Source organism: Tachypleus tridentatus, chromosome 12 (genome assembly GCF_004210375.1).
Source record: "Tachypleus tridentatus isolate NWPU-2018 chromosome 12, ASM421037v1, whole genome shotgun sequence".
In the NCBI taxonomy this organism is placed as follows: Eukaryota; Metazoa; Arthropoda; class Merostomata; order Xiphosura; family Limulidae; genus Tachypleus; species Tachypleus tridentatus.
In genome coordinates this window covers 80,413,130-80,435,906 of record NC_134836.1, presented here as the reverse complement: position 1 = coordinate 80,435,906, position 22,777 = coordinate 80,413,130, and the positions used below count along the sequence as shown (strand labels likewise).

At 32.5% G+C, this 22,777-nt stretch overlaps 1 protein-coding gene across 1 annotated transcript in view; it reads left to right on the top strand.

Moving 5' to 3' along the window:
• Window positions 1-18,118: 18,118 nt before the first annotated feature.
• LOC143233782 (somatostatin receptor type 5-like) overlaps window positions 18,119-22,777 on the top strand; it is a 33,319-nt gene continuing 28,660 nt past the window's right edge. Inside the window, exon 1 of the mRNA XM_076470439.1 lies at window positions 18,119-18,245. The gene's annotated coding sequence lies outside the window, so the exon portion shown is untranslated. The remainder of the gene's footprint in view (window positions 18,246-22,777) is intronic.

Genomic DNA, 22,777 nt, shown 5'->3' with positions numbered 1-22,777 from the left:
AGTAAATTGATAAAGAACGGTGGCATCCAATGAGAAAATCCTCGTGGCTACTTAGCGAGCTTGAGCGCTCTGTTTTGCTGGCTGTGCCCATTGTACTAAAACCCAAATATTTTTGACAATAAAATATTGTAGCAAGACTCTTTTGCTCAAAAACAAACGCAATGCGGTTGTCCTTATTCAAATAGCACATGGAATGAGAGGAAACGGTTGTAAATGGCCCACTAGACAATTATATTGCGTCCACGCTTCGATCTTAGAGATTAGATTAGCTGCACATTTTATACTTATTAATAAGTATTTTTATAAAAATGCTACGTTGTGTCAATGAGCCTCTCTAGTATTACATAAAAATATGATAGCTAAACATAGAGGTTTCCTTCTTTAAGCTCGTAACGCCATATATTAGTTGTTGATACACGTGGAGCTTGTAAAATGAAGTACATTTGTTGTGGACAGCTGCAATTAAATGTGACTATCATAGTAGCCTAGCAAGTGTAATCTGTTATATGATACAGCATCTATTGAGGTATGAAATTGGGCATCGTGGATAGAAAGATGCTTGTTAAAATGTAATAAAATGGAAGATGAAAATTAGGTTGATGAAATTGGGCATCGTGGTTAGAAAAATGCTTGTTATAATGTAATAAAATGGAAGATGAAAATTAGGTTGATACTACGACAGCCAATAACAAGCAATCTTTTGCTAGCACGGAGTTACCAAAACAGCCCATTTCTTCCACATGAAAATGATCAACAGTTCGAACACAAGGGTTAAGAGTGAAAACAGCTGTTACAGAACACAATATAAATTAAATGACCCAGGAAGACTATAATCCAATTGTAGAACTTTATTGACTCTAAAGATTTACTGCCGAGGTTGATGAATCTTCTAGAAATCAACATGAAACGACAACAACAGCTTTTACTTAAAACAAAAGGGAATTCTCAATAGCTACAGCACTTGAGACTGCTTTTGGCACGATTAGAGTAAATTAATCTATGAGATCCTTTCCCCCCAACAATACACCCGATTCAATTTTATTACTCTTCAGAATTTCTACCAGCCTACCCTCAAATTAAAATTCTTTTAGGCAGGATTAAAGCGCATTAATCTATGAAACATTGAGCATGGTCAAATATATCAATCAAAAGGTTTGACATCCTGAGTCCAAAACTGTAATTAGATCTCAAATCTGTCAAGAAATGACGACAGAGCTATGTACCTGAAAAATCAAAGCTGTTTTGTAAGCCAATACTCCGAGACTAAAAAACAAACTAATACCCAACTGAGTTTCAGAACAAACATCCATGATGAAAAATTTAAAGTATTTAAAAATCCTTTCACGTGTTGTATTGTCACTAATTATACAGTAATATCTCATTATTGGGTCTTAAAATCAAGTACCAGTTAACAACTAGTTACCATGTTTTATAACTAAATACCAGATAACAACATGTTACTGGATTTTATAACTAAGCACTAGGTAACAACTCTTTACTTGGTTTCATAACACCAGGTAACAACTAGTTCTAGGTTTTATAACTAAACACCAAGTAACAACTAGTTCTGAGTGTTATAACTAAATACCAGGTAACAACTAGTTCTGGGTTTTATAACTAAATACCAGCTAACAACCAGTTCTGGATTTTATAACTAAATACCAGCTAACAACTAGTTCTGGGTTTTGTAACTAAATACCAGGTAACAACATGTTATTGAATCTTATAACTATATACTAGGTAACAACTAGTTCTGGGTTTTATAATCAAGTTTAGGATCTAGTTTTATGTCCTTTTTTACATTTATAAAATAAAATTACGTGGATAACGACTGTGACAAGCTATAAACTCTATCATAATATACTATTTTTTATAAAGTAAAACAATTTATTTTTATTCTAAATATTTAAAGCACCTGCTTTTCGCTCATTTCTTCTAATGTTATTAAACTTCGTCTGTTTGGTCCGTATATGTATCATTAACAGTGCATCTTTCAGTCCATTTAGGTAGCCTTCTACTGACATTTAATAAATATCTTTCATCAATTTTTGTATGATAGTCCTTGAAATTTTTTTTAATTTTCCATATACATCTGTCTCTGGCATGACTGGGTTGTCACTCCAAACATGCTCGCCCTTTCAGCCGTGAGGGCGTTATAATGTGTCGATCAATCCCACTATTCGTTGGTGTAAAAGAGTAGTCCAAACGTTGGCAATGACTAGCTGCCTTCCCTCTAGTCTTACACTGCTAAATTAGGGACGGCTAGCGCAGATAGCGTTCGAGTAGCTTTGCGTGAAATTCAAAAAACAAACAAACTTACTTGAACTCCATTGTCTGTTCAAATGGCTGTCAATTTTGTCAAGCCATGATTTGAAACTATTCCGTCGTACTTCTGTTGTCAGTTCAAATTACACATTCACAAACTCATCATTTATTGCGGTTGTTTGAGTGTTTTTCCTAGCGATGACTAGGAAGATTAATTTATGTCGGGTTTCAAGCCAAAGATGTATTAAGTGGCACTTACAGTGCGCGCCTTTTAGATTAGACCATTGTATCATCTTATTAAGAAACTAAACTTTTCACACCCTCTTAACTTTACTGACATTGTATATCATCCAGCTACCTTTAACAACCATGTATTATAACTTTAATTTTAAGTTATAAACTTATACTTCTAACTTTACTGACATTGTATCGCAACCTCTTGGCTTAAAGGAAATTGTCCCACACCTTCCAATCTTTGAGAAAATTGGACTATTTTCCAACGAGTCCAGATCTTCACAGTTTCCAGACAGCGGACTAGCTTCTGTTTGCTATATATCCTTCAAAGGTTAACTGTCTGCAAAGCACAACAAAATACGGTGGCATTTTTGTCGTGTTGTGATTGTCGTTTTGGTAGGTGGAAAATAACAACTGCTAGTATCGGAAGAAATGCCCGCTGCTGCTCGATATGTCACAATTTTTGAACAAATCATTCCTTCTGTTTATATCGATGACCATCTTATCACAAAACTGTCTTTATGCAAAATGGGGTTTCTGGTAATTCTACTCGACTCCAAAGACTTCGGTTTTATCATCCTCTCGTGACTACGTCAGTCACCGGATATGAACCAGTGCTTTGGAGCATAGTTATCCCGTTCTTGATAGGTTCTTGTGAAAGCTTCCCAAACAACCAAATTATGGGAATCGTCTCAGCCAAGTTCTTTGTCAGAACTTGTTCTAACCTCACGGAAACAGGTATTAGATCTAGTAATTGCGATGTGCAACTACGATCAATTTCTAACAATGCGAGTAACATTTATTAACTCTTAATTGTACGTTTGTTTATTCAATAAAACGTTGAGTATTTAGTTACATATATAACTGAGGAGTTGATTGATATACATTATACAAGGGATTTGTAAATTACGAAAACATTGAACATTTATGATATAATTATTTTATGTAAACACTGTGTATAATTGCTGTTTAAAGCAAACAGTTTGTTTGAAATAGTTTTTACACTAATAAACGACTGGTATGGAACAATATTTTTATTTATACTTCATTTACAACCAGTCTCTAAAAGGATATGAATGAGTTTCAAACTTTAGGTTGAAAAAAGCTATTAAATCGGATAATACCCAAATTGTCAGAAAAGATCTGTATATACATTCACACTATTTAAAGAAGAATTTAAACTGAATTATAGTTCGAAATTAATCTATAACATGATCGGAACGCGAATATTTGGTTCAAGAAATTGGTGGTCAATAGAAGAATTAGATTTGGTTTATGATCTAGGGAAGGCTGTACGTTCATAAAACTCCACTTACCGATTTGTGTGTTTGTATAAGTAGAACATTTTTATTATTTTACCTCGTGGTATATTCATCAATGCATTATCTGCCCTGGATATTTCCATAACTTACATTAGCAAAGATAATATCAAGATACGAGTTAAACTTTATGTTTATACAACGAGAAGCACAGTATTAAGTATTCCAAGGCTCCCTTTTTCACTTTTAGGCACGGACTACGTGCATTTGCTTCATTGTTAAAATTGTCTCAATACAAATCGATTATAATTTTCGCTTGATGTTTCGCGATAGTAATCCAGCTAAGTTTCAATGAATATGAATACCTAACATCCTTTTACTGGCTAAAAAGAAAAGTAGGTTATCAATAATTGGTGCAAATGAGAGAGCACAATGTAAATAAGTGTCAACAGTAACGTAATGTACTGCATAAATATATTGGGCTTAACTGTGACTAGTGGAATCAGCCATTTATATTAATTAGAGTAAATCATTAATCCTGTAGCGAGCTATAGTAAAATCAAACAACACAAAAGTAAATGAATACTGTATAGCATTTAACAAATCAATAGCTCTGTATTAAAGGTTAGTAATTTACATTTAAGTTATGGATATCAATTGTTCTCATGGTTAGTATCCTATATGATCACTTAAGCCTGATTATAAATCAGTTACTAATAAATAATTAGATCGAGGTAGGACATCAGCGTTAATTTTACGGACTTATAACACTAAAATCTAGAGTTAGATTCCCAACACTGGACACAGCAGATAGTACGTTGTAGATCTGGTCTAAAACTAACGATATAAACCATGATAACCAGTAGCAGAGTTTAATATTGTATTAATATTTGGTAAGTCATTAAAGTAACGTCAAATCCTGCACGACATTTTAATAAGACAATTATAATTAACTTTAAATATTTTTCCTCCTTTACTAATTTGTTTGATTGTTAAACATTCTTCTATATTCTGTTACTATCTTTCGCTCCACAGAAAGTCACTACACCGATTCGTTTCCTAACAAACTTGTCCATGGTGGGCGACCTAGGCTTCTCACCATTAGTCATTACAACAAAAGGCTGAAGGGTTTTACACTATCATTTTGTATGACATTGTGGCGTATTAACCTAGTAACATGCTTCATGCACTGTACAAACACAGCTCTAAAGCTGTAAGAAAACAAAATAAAATATTGTACAAAATAATGTCACTGAAGGAAACTGCCACGTTTGATATAATGTATTAAATACACTTACGAAGTTTAAAAAACAAGTAGTAATATTTATTTGTGACTAACCGCCCCTAAAACTCTCATAAAAACAACACAAAACTGCTCTAAAATTCATTGTTTTAATTGAAGTTGTGTAAAAATCAAAGAAAATTTCTGAAAATATCTCTTGGAGTTTTTAAGTGAACTCACATTGTTTGAGAGAGGGCAATTGGACGTGTAACGTGTTGTCTGCGGCGAAGTGTTAGTCTGCTGAGACATTTTGTACATTTAAACGTTGTTGGTTGAGGACTACACGAGTGGAACTGTACACAGACCAATGTTGTTTGTTAAGGACTATACAAACGGAACTGTACATATACAGACCAGTGTTGTGGATCAAGGACTACATCAATGGAACTGTACACAGACAAACCAGGGTTGTGGATCGAGGATCACACCATGTGCACGTTTATATACGGAGTACGTAATTCGTCATGACCAAGAGTTATATGTTTATATACAGAGTGCGTAACCCGTCATGACCAAGACATATAGATGTCTATATACAGAGTATATAACCAGTCGTGACCAAGACTTCTAGATGTTTATATCTATAGTATGTAACCAGTTATGATCAAGACTTGTTTCTTCAGTGTTGTTGATTACTTCGAATCAGACAATTTTATCGTAAACTTAACCTGTTGTTGTTCACATATTGATGTTGATATGGTCAGTGAGTTCAAGAAACATAATTACAAGTATAATCGTTCTCACTTCTTTGAATAGTCCGACCAAATAAGCTTTTATTTATTCTAACACTATTTCCCATACTTATTTCATTAACGCTTTCACAAGCTTTCTAGTGGTTGAGGAGAGGGCCAGTGAAGTATAATATTTACTTGCTTTACGTAGAGTCACGAGTTCTGCATTATGTACCAAGAAATGATAGGGTAAGTATGTTATTCTGAAACCTTTCCACTTCAACTCTGAGAGAAGTTGTTGACAGACTGAAGTTTAACTGTCAACGGTTGTTCACGAACAGCATCAAAGGTATGGCATTTGTACAAATCAAAATAAAGGTAACTTAGTACGATTCGCCATTTTTTTTTCTTCAACTTACTGACTTCACGTTCTCCCTGCTCGTTTGTCTTTGTCAATTATACTGCAGTTCAGGTATTCCAGAGGCAAACGTCTTATATTTTCTGATTGTTCCGTTGGGAGTACTCGTTCCTTGTACTGTTTCCCATAGCAACGGAGAGAGCTGAAATGTAAGATAAAACATTTTTCTTCTTGCCTTTCATGTCAGAACGTTTGTTTGTTTGTTTGTTTTGGAATTTCGCACAAAGCTACTCGAGGGCTATCTGTGCTAGCCGTCCCTAATTTAGCAGTGTAAGACTAGAGAGAAGGCACCTAGTCATCACCACCCACCGCCAACTCTTGGGCTACTCTTTTACCAACGAATAGTGGGATTGACCGTAACATTATAACGCCCCCACGGCTGGGAGGGCGAGCATGTTTGGCGCGACGCGGGCGCGAACCCGCGACCCTCGGATTACGAATCGCACGCCTTACGCGCTTGGCCATGCCAGGCCCTTCATATCAGAACGAATAGTAACCAATTTACGGCAATTTGATGTTTTTAAAACTACCTCGAGAAACGGCCTTATGTACTAATACAAAACCATCTGCTTTGTCTTAATACAGTAAGGCTCGGATTTTTATGAATTTCTTCTTACAAATAAAATTGACTTTGAAAGGTGGAAGCAATAAAACATTTCAAATGTTATTCCCATATGTCAGACACGTCCTTAAAATCTACAATATATTGTCTTAATAAATAGTTCTCGATGGGTCAGCGGTCATTGTAAGTGTTCATATATCAATGATATATCTGGTCGTCTATGAATATTTTAAGTTAATTCCCAAATAGTTTTGGAATAATAAGTTCTGGAGGTTTTTAGTTATCTTTCACATTATGGCCGAAGTTTCTGAATCGATTATTAGAACCTCTGGCTTGGCACTTCTATGGCCTCTTATGAAACTGCTTTTTGTAAAATTTACTTTCCTGTGAAACTGCTGGTTACTGTATTAATATATCATCTATTTAATGTCTTCTATCAGTTCTGATCTTTCACAAACTGTTGTCACAAAACTTGAACTATATTCAAATTACGAACTAAAGTAAAATCTATGTTATACAAACAATACCTTACAAAACTCTATAACTGAAGTATTTTTCACACTTCTGTGTTATACATATAAAACATGAGAAATTATGTATTTTCGACATTACAGTATTATTCACAAAACCCCAAAAATCCAAGAAATAATCAATGTTTTAGCACCTCTGTTTATATCGTTTCTCAGAAGAGTGTTTTGTTTGCCACTGGAATAGTAACAAAGTTTAAAACAAAAATTTATTCGATTTATAAATTAGTTTAGTTTTTAAATTGTGTTTCATATTGATACGTAGACAACAAAGTGAAAATCGTTATGTGTATAATTGAAATGATTCACAAACAAAGATAAAATCATCGAGAGCTTTTTTATTGAACGCACTATCCTTTTATCCTCTCGTGTCTTTAAAATAAACATTCTCGTCATTTCGGACGGGATGTTAGTTTTACATCTAATTATTGGACAGATTTCTCAGTTTATAATGCTATCTAAAAACAACAAATAACTTAATAAGTCTGCGTAGTCTTCTACATTTCAAAACCAATTTTTTATATAGACAAATTCAAATAACTCTCTAGCATACTTTTAAAGTTTCTGTTTTATACTAGCACTAATGTATAGCCCATCAAAAATGACAAGACAAGTACAACCACCCCCATCCCAATGTATAACGTAACCTCACATTTCGTAGGTAACTGAAACAAATACATTTTGCGAAATAAAGCTTGACCATAAAGAGGCAGAAAAGTGTAGTTCAGGTCGTCAAACGTCAGTAAATTTCTTTGTGAGCCAATCAAAATTAAGATGATGAAATAAATTTGTAATATTTCGTAGAATAAATATTCATAAAAATATGCTAGATTAACGACTTCTAATGTATAGAAAAGCTGGTGAATTTTGGTAACAATTGCTTTTATGTCATGTTGCTTAACAGCAAATAAATGTTTAGCGTAAACTTGTTAGGCTATGTACTGGAAGTATAACATGAAATGTATAGACAAGAAAACTGAAAATATATCTGTTGACAAGCTGGAGTACCTGTCCCAAGGACAAAGGTTATGTAAATTCATTATTAATGAAAGATTATCTTGGGACATGAAATTTGTTTCTCTTATATGTAATTATACCTAGAAGTATTACAAAACATAAAAGGTGAAACTCTTAAATTCACACATATTTCTGCATGGGCCCAACACACCATGTTGTCGTAAATGTCGTAAAGATACATTAGAAGGGGAAAAACAGTAGTAAAAACATACCCATAAATACCAAAACTGAAAATATGTATGAACCTTCATACCAGTTTTGGTGAAACTCCATATACTCCCTGCAGTTTAGTTACATAGACATAGTTTGTGTTTGTTTTTGAATTTCGCGCAAAGCTACTCGAGGGCTATCTGCGCTAACCGTCCCTAATTTAGCAATGTAAGACTAGAGGGAAGGCAGCTAGTAATCACCACCCACCGCCAACTCTTAGGCTACTATTTTACCAACGAATAGTGGAATTGACCATCACATTATAACGCCCCCACGACTGAAAAGGCGAGCATGTTTAGTGCGACCGGGATTCGAACCCGCGATCCTCGGATTATGAGTAGAACGCCTTAACCCACCTGGCCATGTCAGGCCAAATAGACATAGTACTATTGTGTTTATATCTATTTCTTAATTGAGAGATTCCTTCGATTAAAGAGGTTGGTTTTTTATTAAACACGTTAGTGAAATAATACAAAATACCTTAGTTCAAAAACGATTTAAATTTTAAGTAGAATTAACATTTTTACTTTCATGACAAATATTAGGCACTTGGGTTTAAAATGGAATCAATATTTTTACTTTCATGATAAATTTTAGACACTTCGCTTGAAAATGGAATCAAAAATTGTTACTTTCATTATAAACATTAGACGGCTTTAAAATGGATTCCACATTTTTCCTTTCGTGATAATTGTTAGGCACATGGCTGTAAAATAGATTCAACATTTTTCCTTTCATGGTTTTAAAATCAATCAACATTATTACTTCCATTATAAACGTCAGACACTCGGCTTTAAAATGGAATCAATATTTTTACTTTCATGATAAATGTTAGACACTTAGTTTTAAAATGGATTCAGAATTTTTACTTTGATGATAAAAGCTAGGCACATCGCTTCAAAGTGGAGTAAACATTTTTACTTGAGCTTTTCTAACTGGATAAAAACGGAATAAAATACAATAGCATAAATATTCAACTTATATATCTAAGTTTAAATATTGGATAATATACAACAATATGAAATATTCAACAGATATACGTACCTTTAAATTTAAGATAATCTATAACAGTCAAAGATAATATACAATAGTATGAAATATTCAACATATACATATACCTTTAAACGTAAGATAATATACAATATTATGAAATATTCAAGACACACACCTACCTTTAAATGTAAGATAATATACAACAGTATAAAATATTCAACAGACATACCTACTTTTAAATGTAGGATAATATACAACAGTATGAGATATATAAGAGACATACCAGCCATTAAATGTTGGATAATATACTACAGTATCAAATATTCAACAGACATCCGTACCTTTAAATGTAAGATAATATACAACATACGAAATATTCAACAGACACACCTACTTTCGAATGTAAATTAATATACAACAGCATGAAATATTAAGAGACATACCTACTTTTAAATGTAAGATAATATATAACAAAATGATATACTCAACACACATACCTACTTTTAAATGTAGGATAATAGACAACAGTATGAAATATTCAAGTGACATACCTACCTTCAAATGTAGAATAATATACAATAGCATGAAATATTCAACAGATATACCTACTTTTATATGTAGGATAATATACAACAGTATGAGATATATAAGAGACATAACCTCCATTAAATGTAGGATAATATACTACAGTATCAAATATTCAACAGACATCCGTACCTTTAAATGTAAGATGATATACAACAGTATGAAATATTGAACAGATATACTTATTTTGATAGGTAAGATAACATATAACACTATAAAATATTTAACAAACGTACCTACTTTTAAGTGTAACATAATATACAACACTATCAAATATTTAACAGAGATACCTACCTTTAACTGTAAGATAATATATAACAGTATTAAATATTCAACAGTTATACCTACCACTGAATGTATGATAATATACAAGAGTATGACATATTCAATAGACATACCTACCTCTAAATGTAAGATAATGTACAACAGTATGAAATTTTCAACAGACATGCCTACCTTTCAAAGTAATATAATATACAACAGTACGAAATATTCAACATACATACGTACCTTTAAATTTAAGATAAAATATAACAATATGAAATATTCAACAGAAATACCTACCTTTTAATGTAAGTTAATGTACAACAGAATACCTACTTTAAATATAAGATAACATACAACAATATGAAATATTCAGCAGATGACATACTTTTAGATTTAAGATAATATACAACAGTACGAAATATTCAACGTACATACCTATCTTTATATGTATAGTAATGTACAATACTATGATATATTGAACAGATATACGTACCTTTAAGTATAAAATAATATGCAACGGTACATAATATTTAACAGACATATCTAACTATGAATGTAAGATAACATTCAACAGTATGAAATATTGAACAGACATACCTACTTTTAAGTGTAAGATAATATACAACAGTATGAAATGTTCAATAGACATATGTGCCTTTAAATAACAGATGATATAGAACAGTATGAAATGTTCAATAGACATATGTGCCTTTAAATAAAAGATGATATGGAACAGTATGAAATATTCAACAGATATACCTACCTTTAAATCTGAGATAATATACAACAGTATGAAATATTCAAGAGATATACGTAACTTTAAATGTAAGATTGTATACAACATTATGAAATATTGAAGAGATATACCTACCCTTAAATGTGAGATAATATACACCTGTGTAAAGTATTAAACAGACTTACTTACGTTGAAGTGTAAGATAATATACAACAGTATAAAAGTTTCAAGATACATACCTACTTCTAAACGAACATAATATACAACAGTTTGAAATATTTAACGACATGCCTACCTTTAAATATAGGATAATATGTAACACTAAGCAATATTCAACAGACATACCGCCTTTAAATGATGAATAATATATACAACATTATGAAATATTCAAAAGACATACTTACTTTTAAATGTAAGATAATATACAACAGTATGAAATATTCAACTAACATATCTACAATTGAAAAGTAGGATAATATAAACAGTATGTTATATTCAACAGAAATACTTTAATTTAAATGTAAGATAATATACAACACTATCAAATATTCAACAGAGCTACTTATCTTTATATGTAAGGTAATATATAACAGTATAAAATATTTAACAGACATACCTACTTGTAAATGTAAGTTAATATACAGCAGTACGAAATATTCAACGTACATACCTACCTTTGAATGTACAATAATGTACAACAGTATGAAATATTCAACAGACATACCTACTTTAAATTTAACACAATATACAACACTACGAAATATTCAACATACAGACCTACCTTTGAGTGTAGGATAATGTACAACAGTGTAAAATATTGAGCACACATACCTACGTTTACATGTAAGATAATACACAACGGTATGAAATTTTCAACTGGCATACTACCTATGAATGTAAGATAATATACATCAGTATGAAATATTCAACAGTCATATTACCTTTAAATATAAGATAATACACAACAGTAAAAATATTCAACAAACACCCCCCCCTCTGAATGTAGGATAATATACAACAGTATGAAATATTCAACAGACATAGGTACTTTTAAAGGTAAGATGATATTCAACAGTATGTAATATTCAATAGATATATCTAATTTTAAATATAAGATAAGAGTCTTATATACAAGAATCTGAAATATTTGACAGACATACCCACCTTTAAATATAGATGATATGCAACAGTACGAAATATTCATCAGATATACCTACCTTTGAAGACAATATACAACAGTGTGAAACATTCAACAGAATACCTATTTTTAAATGTAAGATTATATACAACAGTATGAAATATTCAAGAAACATACCTAACTTTAAATGTAAGATAATATCCAACAGTAAGCAATACTCAACAGACATACCACCTTTAAATGTAGAATAATATACAACATTATGAAATATTCAAGAGACATACCTAGCTTTAAATGTAAGGTAATATACAACAGTATGAAACGTTTAAGAAACATACCTGGCATTAAATATAATATAATGTACCATAGTATGAATTATTCAATAAACATACCTACCTTGAAGTATAAGATAATATACAACGGTATGAAATATTCAAAAGACGCTCTTACTTTTAAAAGTATCGTAATATACAACAGTATAAAATATTCAAGAGATGTGCCTACCTTTAAATCTAAGATAATATACAACAGTGTGAAATATTCAACAGACATACCTATTTTTAAATGTAGGATTACATACAACAGCATGAAATATTCAACAGATATACTTACCTTTAAACGTTAGATAATATACAACAGTATTAAATTTGAACAGACGTATCTACCTTTAAACAGTATGAACTATTCAACAGACATTCCCACACTTAAATGTTGGATAATATACAAGAGTATGAATTATTTAAGAGACATATCTTCCTTTAAATATTTGATAACATACAAGGATATGAATATTTAACAGACATATGTGCCTTAAAATGAAAGATAATATACAACAGTATGTAATATTCAACAGACATACCTACATTTAAATGTTGTATAATATACAACGGTATGAAATATTCAAGAGATATACCTACCTTTCAGTGTAGGATAATATACAACAGTATGTAATATTCAACAGACATACCTACATTTAAATGTTGTATAATATACAACGGTATGAAATATTCAAGAGATATACCTACCTTTCAGTGTAGGATAATATACAACAGTGATAAATATTCAACAGATATACCTACCTTTAAATGTAGGATAATATAGAACAGTATGAAATATTCAACAGGCATATTTACTTGTAAAAGTAGGTTAATATTCAACAGTATGAAATATTCAACAGGCATATTTACTTGTAAAAGTAGGTTAACATTCAACAGTATGAAATATTCAATAGGCATACCTATCTTTAGATGTGAGATAATATACAACACTGAAATATTCAACTTATATATCTGACTTTAAATGTATGATAATTTACAACAGTATAACAAACCTGTATTCTTAATTCTTTGTATATTTTGACGCCTTAATGTCCCTGAGAAAGGGGAACTTGTCCAAATTGTTGTACTAACATATATATATGTGCGTGTTTAAGTAGTACTGTTATAAATTATTGTTTTTGATACTAGATGCCATAATGCTGTTAGTTTATTCGCCGAGTTTATACACGTATATACTATTAAACAAGGCTGCAAAGAAGTAGCCTCGCACATATATGGCGTACATATAAAACCAGGATAAGGACTTTACGGTAAGTAAATATATTCTGTTGTAATAGTAAGTAAGGGGTGGTAAGGGGGTGTAGAATGACTCGTGCAGCAGCTGTGGCGAATATAACACTAGATTTGAGATATATTTTCAAGCAAGGTATATAAAGTCTTAACCGGAAATAAGAAAGGCTAGTTATGAATAGTTTCACAAAGCAAACCAAGAAAACCACAGAACTGTTGAAGATCATAATTAACCACGTAATAGAAGATATATGTATTATAGCTTATATTTTTAAATGTAATACATCGATCAACCTGCTGTATTAGTTAAAGTAGTATTGGAAGATAGTGAAATTAGAGGGAGAGTAGGTTTCTCTAAGAAAATTAATTCTCAGGTTTCCTACTTATGCAAGAGGCCAGCAAGCGAAGTCGTGTTTTTATAGAAATCTATTCGGTCCCTTTTTCCTGCTACTCAAAGAAGGAACACCGTGAATGAAGGTGACGTGGTGTTTGGGAGAAGTTGACTGATTATTTAGAAAAACTTTCTGGTGAGAAACGACTCATTTAAAGTAGCAAATGGTGTTGTTGGCTTTGTTTTAAAAGTGAACTTTTATTTGTATTATTACAAAACCTTAAGGACGAATTATGTCAATAATAAACCTTTCCAACTCTAAGAATAAAGTGTAAACATTTTGGTAGTTATGGTTAACATCAACATAATTACCAAGACGACGTTCGTTCTTCTGGTGGAGGGAATCTAGACTGTGAAGGCCTAGTGAACAAGTTAATAACGACAGTTCGCTGTAGTTATTAGTTTAAATGTTGAAAACAATAAACGTGTAATTACTTTTTATTTTCACATCAGTCCAGTCCAACTGTGCGATAAAACACAAAATATTCTATGAAAACGATATATATATGCGCACTAAAATACTATGAAAATTACAGTTTGACCAAAAGTTTTAATATGGAGCGACTCGTGTCAGAGAGACAGAGAGAGAAAAAAAAAGATCTGAAGTGATACTTCTTCAGAAACACCTGATTTCAAGCAGAAATTAATATATTAAGAAAAACGTGGAAAAACAACACATCTGTAATTGGCTTGTTTTTATAATAGTTTTTAAGTCTATTGGATTTATTCCACTTTTGTTGTTTAAGCTGTAACTATTAAGAGATTAAATTTAACAGCCGCGTATAATCTAGTAGTTAGATTCCCTGAATGCGGCTAGTGTTCAAAGTTCGAACCTCTATATGTTGCCGAAGAGTATCTGCAGTTTCAATTTTTAATGATGACAGTTAAGCGAGCTTGTTCATTCCCACGCCTTGACAATGAAGCCTTATATTCCGTTAATAGTAGCCGTGTAAGTGGTGGGTTCTACTGAGAGATTGTCACTTAATAAGTTGAAGGTAACTATGTCGGAATTTTAGGTATGTCTGACCTGGCCATGTGTAGGCGTGTTGAAACAATAATTTATCTAACTACCACTGTGAACAGGACAAATTAGTATTTTAATTCAGTGTATATTTCCATAGTGTGTTTCTCTTGTTTATGAGTGGCTCTAGATGTAGAAAACAATAAATTAACGACCAAGAACCCCATATAAGAAACAGAAACACTTTATTTTCATCCAAACTTTTGTTATTATAGCTTTCCTCTTTTAATTTTTCTTCAAGCTTGTTACAAAAGTTCCCTTGTTATTTGTGCTTCTTGAAATATTACGTCTTTTAACTGTTCTATTACATCTTCATATCTTATCTCTTCATCTTATTTTCTATCTCGTTTTTCAGTTTTGCTCTCTTTGTTATTGAGTGTTTAATATTTTTCAGCAAGCTTTTGATCTTATTACTTGCCCATATTGTTGTCAACTTAAATATTTGAAATTCATGTTCACTCAAAGCTTTATTTTATTTTTACCAAAATAATCCCACTTCTAATCTCGTTTTCTTTTATTGGGCATTTTTGCATCGTCTCATAAAAATAGTAAGAAATTTAGTCCGCGTAATGATAACGAATTAGTTGATTTCTCTCATAACGTTTGTTATAGGCTACTTTCAGTTGTAGGCCCAAATGCACAAACAACGAATCAACGGAAATTCCAAGCCTAATGGGAAGTAGACCTAACTCGCAAATATACCTGCAAACATTGCGTCATTGTTAATATTTTTAACGATGAACTGCGAGTGATTTTTTTTTTTACATTGAACTCATAAACTCACTAAATACTCATTAACTTATTAGCTGCTTACTCGTACTTTGAAGTGTTGCACTCTTACTAACATTTAGGAGTTAAATTATAACATTGAAAATATAGCTTACTGCACAAGCGTGAAATGTTTTCATCATTATTTATCTTGGACAGCTTTCAAGGATAGTTTTGCATTATTTTCCCTATTTTTGTTTGATGAGTATATAGATGTAGGGTTAAGTTTATTATAGTCAGTGTAATATATTTAAATGTCCAGTACGAATTGTTTACAAGTGAAACACACGTAACTACAGAAAGGTCCAATAAGCTGATGTCATTTACCTCCACATAATTGAAAAAAGCTTTTTCAATAGACACGAAAGGTCTCATTTTCTACAAATATTGGATCACTTCGACTGATGTCATGGGATCAAGGACTGACCTGTTTCTACTGGCCGGAAATTATATTTCTTACTGTTAACCGAAAGTGTGTTTCTATAGATATTTGTAGAATACTGTTCTAAGTATACCATTCACCTTGAAAATCATTACAACTGCTGTGTCCGTATAAAAATACATGGTGTGAAGCTTCGAGTTTAAATAACTTCAAGTTATAAAAAAATGTTTAGCTACGTAACTTTCCCGCTCAGATTTACTAAAGATTTTAACAGATTTATATTCCCTCACACACGCTAAGTAAGATCTTTCTTTCTGTCACATGAAAAACATAATCTCCTGAAATACCAGACATATACTACTTTTAAAGTCAACGAAACTAATTATTTTTAAACGTGATTTACATTGTAGTAATAAGAATGTAGATAAAGGTGGAATGAATAGAAAGAACATAATTTATGTGGTAAGTAATTAATATGTAGATAAAGGTGGTATGGATAGAAAGAACGTAATTTACGTGGTAAGTAATTAATACGTAGATAAAGGTGGAATGGATAGAAATACCGTAATTTGCGTGGTAATTAGTATGTAGATAAAGGTGGAATGGATAGAAAGAACGTAATTTACGTGGTAAGTAATTAATACGTAGATAAAGGTGGAATGGATAGAAATAACGTAATTTGCGTGGTAATTAGTATGTAGAAAAAGGTGGAATGGATAGAAAGAACGTAGTATATGTGGTAGTAATTAGGAGGAAGAAAAAGTACGTGATATAAGAACGAAAATTACTATTCGGATGTTATTAGTGGAATGGACACGTTTCACATGATGTTAAGTATACACCCGTTTCTACTAGGTTATTTGATAAAGTTTTAACAGTGTTTCAGAATCTATGTTATTTTCGTGTTTCATTTTTCAGGTGGGAATCAAATTTTTGTTTGTGTGTTTGTAGTTGAGTACAAAGCTACACAATGAATTATCTGTATATGCTTATCACGGGTATCGAGTCCCGGTTTTTAGTGTTATAAGCCTTCAAACTCACCGCTGAGCCACTAGATGGCCTGCTAAATGAATAAATTATCAAAACTTGAAATCTTACACGAAACTTGGAATATCTCTCACTTTACCACTAGAGTTTCTGGATTTGCGTGTTTTGTTTTCTAGCTATTAAAATAACTTAAGTTAAACACTGGATGAATAATAGTTATTGGAAGTTATGTAATGTATGGGGATAGGAAAAAAAACAACAAGGAAAATAGCGCCCCCAAGACGTATTTTTATATTAAATCAACTCAAAGGATGTAAAAAAAAAAAAAAAATCAAGATGACTCGGAATATTTATTAAATGTTCTAAAAGCATACAGTGCAACAACTTGATATTTCCGAATAAAAGAGAACGACATAAGTCAAGGAACTGGTGGTATTGGTGCTTTAGCAGATGTACAAGAAGGGAGGGTCGAGATTCGACTCATGTTCCGTGACCTGGAGCTCTACAGTTTTGCTTGAAACACTAAATTAGACTGTTTAATTGTTCCAAAATCAAATCAAACAATATCTGTAATAAATATACCATAATATGCAAACAATAAAGGTGTAAAGAAAACAAGCCTACTACCTTGCAGTTTGCAGTTTGAGCCCCAACTTAACTCGAAGAAGTTTATTGCAATAGCTTGGTAGTTTTTTTTTTTAAATGTAAATACGACCTGGCTCTTCCCATCTCTCCTGTGTCGAAGTATTCACTCAGTAACTCACTTGTTCTTGAGCGTAAGGATTTAAACGTCAACCAGAAGGTGGCGCTTCTCTTTGAGCGATATTAATATTCTAGCTTACACGAGCTGAGAGTCAACTCACATCTCTGGAACGTATGAAGACGTTGTCCTATCGGAAAGCCAACAACGCAGACATAAGAATCAATTCATATCGTATCAAGTATGACTATAAAGAAGTTGAAAGTAAGTATTTTTAGCTAGAAAAAATAACTAATTCTTTACTTGTAATATTATCTTTATGTAACTACTTCTAGTCAGATATAACTGTAACTAGTTATGATAAGTAGGTCTAGATAAAGTTTAATATTGCTTTCACGAATAAGGATGGCCTAGATTAGTAAAGTTCTTTATTATTATGTTAAATAGCAGTAAATTAACAAACTATTATTTCAAGCGATATTGATAAGTATGTAATGGTCAAACACGTAGTGTTGTCTAATGCAGTAAATATTAACGTTTTTTCTTAATTTACAACAAAAGGTAAATTAGTCAATTATATAACTTTATCTAATCACAAGTTTAATCCAATTAGTCTGTTTTTAAAACGTAAAATACTGTGTTACAATTATACTTTATATCATGACAACTAAGTGGTACCGTGATACAAGTATACTTTATAGCATGATAACCAAGTGGTACCGTGGTACAAGTATACTTTATAGCATGATAACCAAGTGATACCGAAGTACAAGTTTACTTTATATCGTGATAACCAAATGGTACCGTGGTACAAGTATACTTGAAATTATGATAACCAGCTGGTACCCTGGTACAAGTATACTTGAAATTATGATAACCAGCTGGTACCCTGGTACAAGTATACTCTATATTATGATAACCAGCTGGTACCATCGTGCAACTATACTTTATATCATGATAACCAAGTGGTACCGTGGTACAAGTATACTTTGTAGCATGATAACCAAGTGGTACCGTGGTACAAGTATACTTTATAGCATGATAACCAGCTGGTACCGTGGCACAAGTATACTCTATATTATGATAACCAGCTGGTACCTTCGTGCAACTATATTTTATATCATGATAACCAAGTGGTACCGTTGTACAAGTATACTTTATATCATGATAACCATTATAAAGTGTAACAGTAAAGATGTTATAGACATGGTCATAGTTTACTGTTACAATGTCCATACTAGCACCATTATAAAGTGTAACAGTGAGGATATTATCGACATGGACAGAGTTTACTGTTACACTTTATAATGGTGTTAGTATGAACATGGACAGAGTTTACTGTTACACTTTATAATGGTGTTAGTATGAACATGGACAGAATTTACTGTTACACTTTATAATGGTGTTGGTATGAATATGGACAGAGTTTACTGTTACAATGTTCATACTAACAAATGCCTCCCCAGTGGCTCAGCGGTATGTCTGCGGACTTACAACGCCAAAAACCGGGTTTCGATACCTGTGGTGGGAAGGGTACAGATAGCCCATTGTGTAGCTTTGTGCTTAATTCAAAATAATAACAATAACAATCATACTGACACCATTATAAAGTGTAACAGTGAGGATATTATAGACATGGACAGAGTTTACTGTTACGCTTTATAATGGTGTTAGTATGAACATGGACAGAGTTTACTGTTACAATGTTACAATTGATTCTTTCACGAACTGGCACAATGGATAAACTGGTTTAGTCGCGAACTGAGTAACTGGATAAATTGATTCAGTCACGAACTAAGTCACTGGATGAGCTAGTTACAGTTACGAACTGACACACTTCATGAGCTGATTTAGTCATGAACTGACTTACTGAATAAATTGGTTTAGTCATGTACTGACTCAGTGTATGAGTTGGTTCAGCAACGAACTGATACACTGAGTCACTGCATAAATTGGTTTAGTCATGAACCTAGTTCCTGGATAAATTGGTTCAATCACGAACTAACTCATTGGATGAGCTATTTACATTCACGAACTGACACTTGATGAGCTGGTTTGGTCATGAACTGACACTCTCTATAAGCTAGTTCAGTTGCGAAGTTTTGAGTTTGTATTTACCAAGTGTTTCTAAAAGTGAGAACTGAGTATTACAGTCTTTGGTTTAAAATAAACATTAAACAATACTTGAGTTAAAGACCGGACTTATTCTAATACGAGAACGACTACAAACGAAAACATCACATTAACCCATTACCTACCTTACAAGTAATTCACAATAATCACATTGGCTAATGTCGGGAATGTTACTTGGTTAACTGTTTTTCTTTCCTTTAAGACACGTTTATGATTTTATTACAGAAAGGAGTTTAGAAAACTTTGTCAACACCAGATTGTTCTGATCTGCTTCGCCTCAAACCAGGTAATAAAACAGAATACATCAACATGTGTCAAGATATTCGCTCACTTAATGACTACTCAGTAAGTATAAATAAGATCGTCAAAGAGGTGTATAATAACACAATGTGGTAATATAGCTGACAGAGTGAGCGAGGGCTAGTCGTTTGTGTACCTCCACAGTGAATTCGCTGAATCGTGGTTCGTATCCAGCTAACGCAAAAACTCTCCGCATCTCGTACACCGGTTGTTCTACAACAGTAATGGTGAAATCCCGTTATTGGGTGGAATCGATTTGTTCTTTTGGACCGTGGGGTGTGGTATACTATAGTCGGAACCTCTGTGGGGGCTGTTAGCTAGCTGGGTTCCTCTAGGATATTCATTCAAATTTGGGAACGGCTCTGCACAGCTTGCCCAGACTTAGTCTTGCGCGAAAATTCATAACAACGACAAAGCTGTGTAAATCTAATGAGAAGGTAATAAGGGCGGACGTCACAAGTCGAACAAGTACGAATTCTTCTGATTGGTTAATTTTTAAGGAAATGTTTCACTAAGAGGGTCAACAACCTCATCTCGTGCTAAATCGTGTGTCTATTAGCGACCTTTCTTAAAATCATGATAGTGTGATTAAAGTATTTATTTATATTACATACATTACGAACGGTTTCTTTTGTCAAATTTCTACATAAAAATATAGTTACAAAATGAATTTTTTTCGTCGACACGTGCAGGTTAGTGACATTTTTAGAGCATTTTCATTATAAACTCACAAAAGGAAATACCATTCTGTTGTCTGGTAACATTAAAATCCTTGGTCCGATTCTTGAGGTGTACGTGGTGTGTGTAGTATCATAACTTAATAATGGAGCTATGGAAGACAACGTCTCGTGTACTCAGAATTCCAGGCGTGTTGTAGACTTTGAAACTTAACAGCTTGCTTTCTCTGACGGTTCGTATTTGAGTTTAATAGGTGATCAGTTTTTATTTTGACGCCCTCCTTACGTCGTAATTACATGTTCTATTAGTTAGAAATATTGCCGTTGTCCTCCTACCAAAATAGGTCATCAGTCTTCGACTACAATTATACGGAATGGTTCTAACCCAAATGTGTTTATTGGTGAAAGAAGAGAATGCAAATCAAAAGAGCATCAAAATGTCATCAGACATGAAAAACAAGAACAGGTGTCCTGCAAAATCCAGGAAATTGTATAAAAACCCGTCAGAAAAGAAAGTTACAAACAGAAAAATATTCCTTGTTTATAGACAACAGTCAACCATATCAAAGCAAAACAGATATTTTTTGGTTAAACACAAGAGTCTACCATATCAAAACTGAACAAATACTCCTTGTTTATTGATAACACTCTACTATATCAAAACAGAACAGATATTCCACGATAATTAACAAAAGTATCCCATATCAAATTAAGTAAGGAAGTTCGGAAAGCCTTTCATTTTAGTGTTCAGTTCTTTGTTTTTAATAATATATTAATTACAGTTTATTTTACATTTCTCGGATGTTATGTTTTAACATAATAATTCTAATAACTGGTCCATGTGAAACAATCAATATACGGTAGTCGAATTGCAACAGTCAATATACAATAGTCCAACTACAACAGTTATTCTAAGGTAGTTCCACTAAAACAGTTAATCTACTGTAGTCCAACTACAGCAGTCCATGTACGCGTGTTTCACTTGTAAACAACAATTCGTACTGGACATTGAAATATATTACACTGACTATAATAAACTTAACCCTACATCTATATACTCATCAAACAAAAATAGGGAAAATAGTGCAAAACTATCCTTGAAAGTTGTCCAGGATAAATAATGATGAAAACATTTCACGCTTGTGTAGTAAGCTATATTTTCAATGTTATAATGTAACTCCTAAATGCTAGTAAGGGTGCAACATTTCAAAGTACGAGTAAGCAGTTAGTAAGTTAATGAGTATTTAGTGAGTTTATGAGTTCAATGTAAAAAAAAAAAAAATCACTTGCAGTTCATCGTTAGAAATATTAACAATGACGCAATGTTTGTATACGGCAGTTTAAATACAGCACTGAATATACGTAAAACACTGGGAGGAATGCACGTCAACCAAGAAGTGTACGTCACTCACCAGAATAAATGTGCTATGAGCAATAGAAAACTGGAAATAAATGAATGATTTTGAAAAATATATGAAACAAAGAGAACATCACATTCGTAACATAACGAAAGGGAACTAATTATGTCGGACAAAATTATTCAAGTAGTTAGTCTTCTGCGAAATTTGACTGGGTCTTCAGGCCATTGTTTTTCTGTTTTTGTACTAATACTTTTCATAGATGTTCATACTGCTCCGCCCTTTACTACATAGGTTTCGTACCTCGATTTGATGAACTTTTATGGAA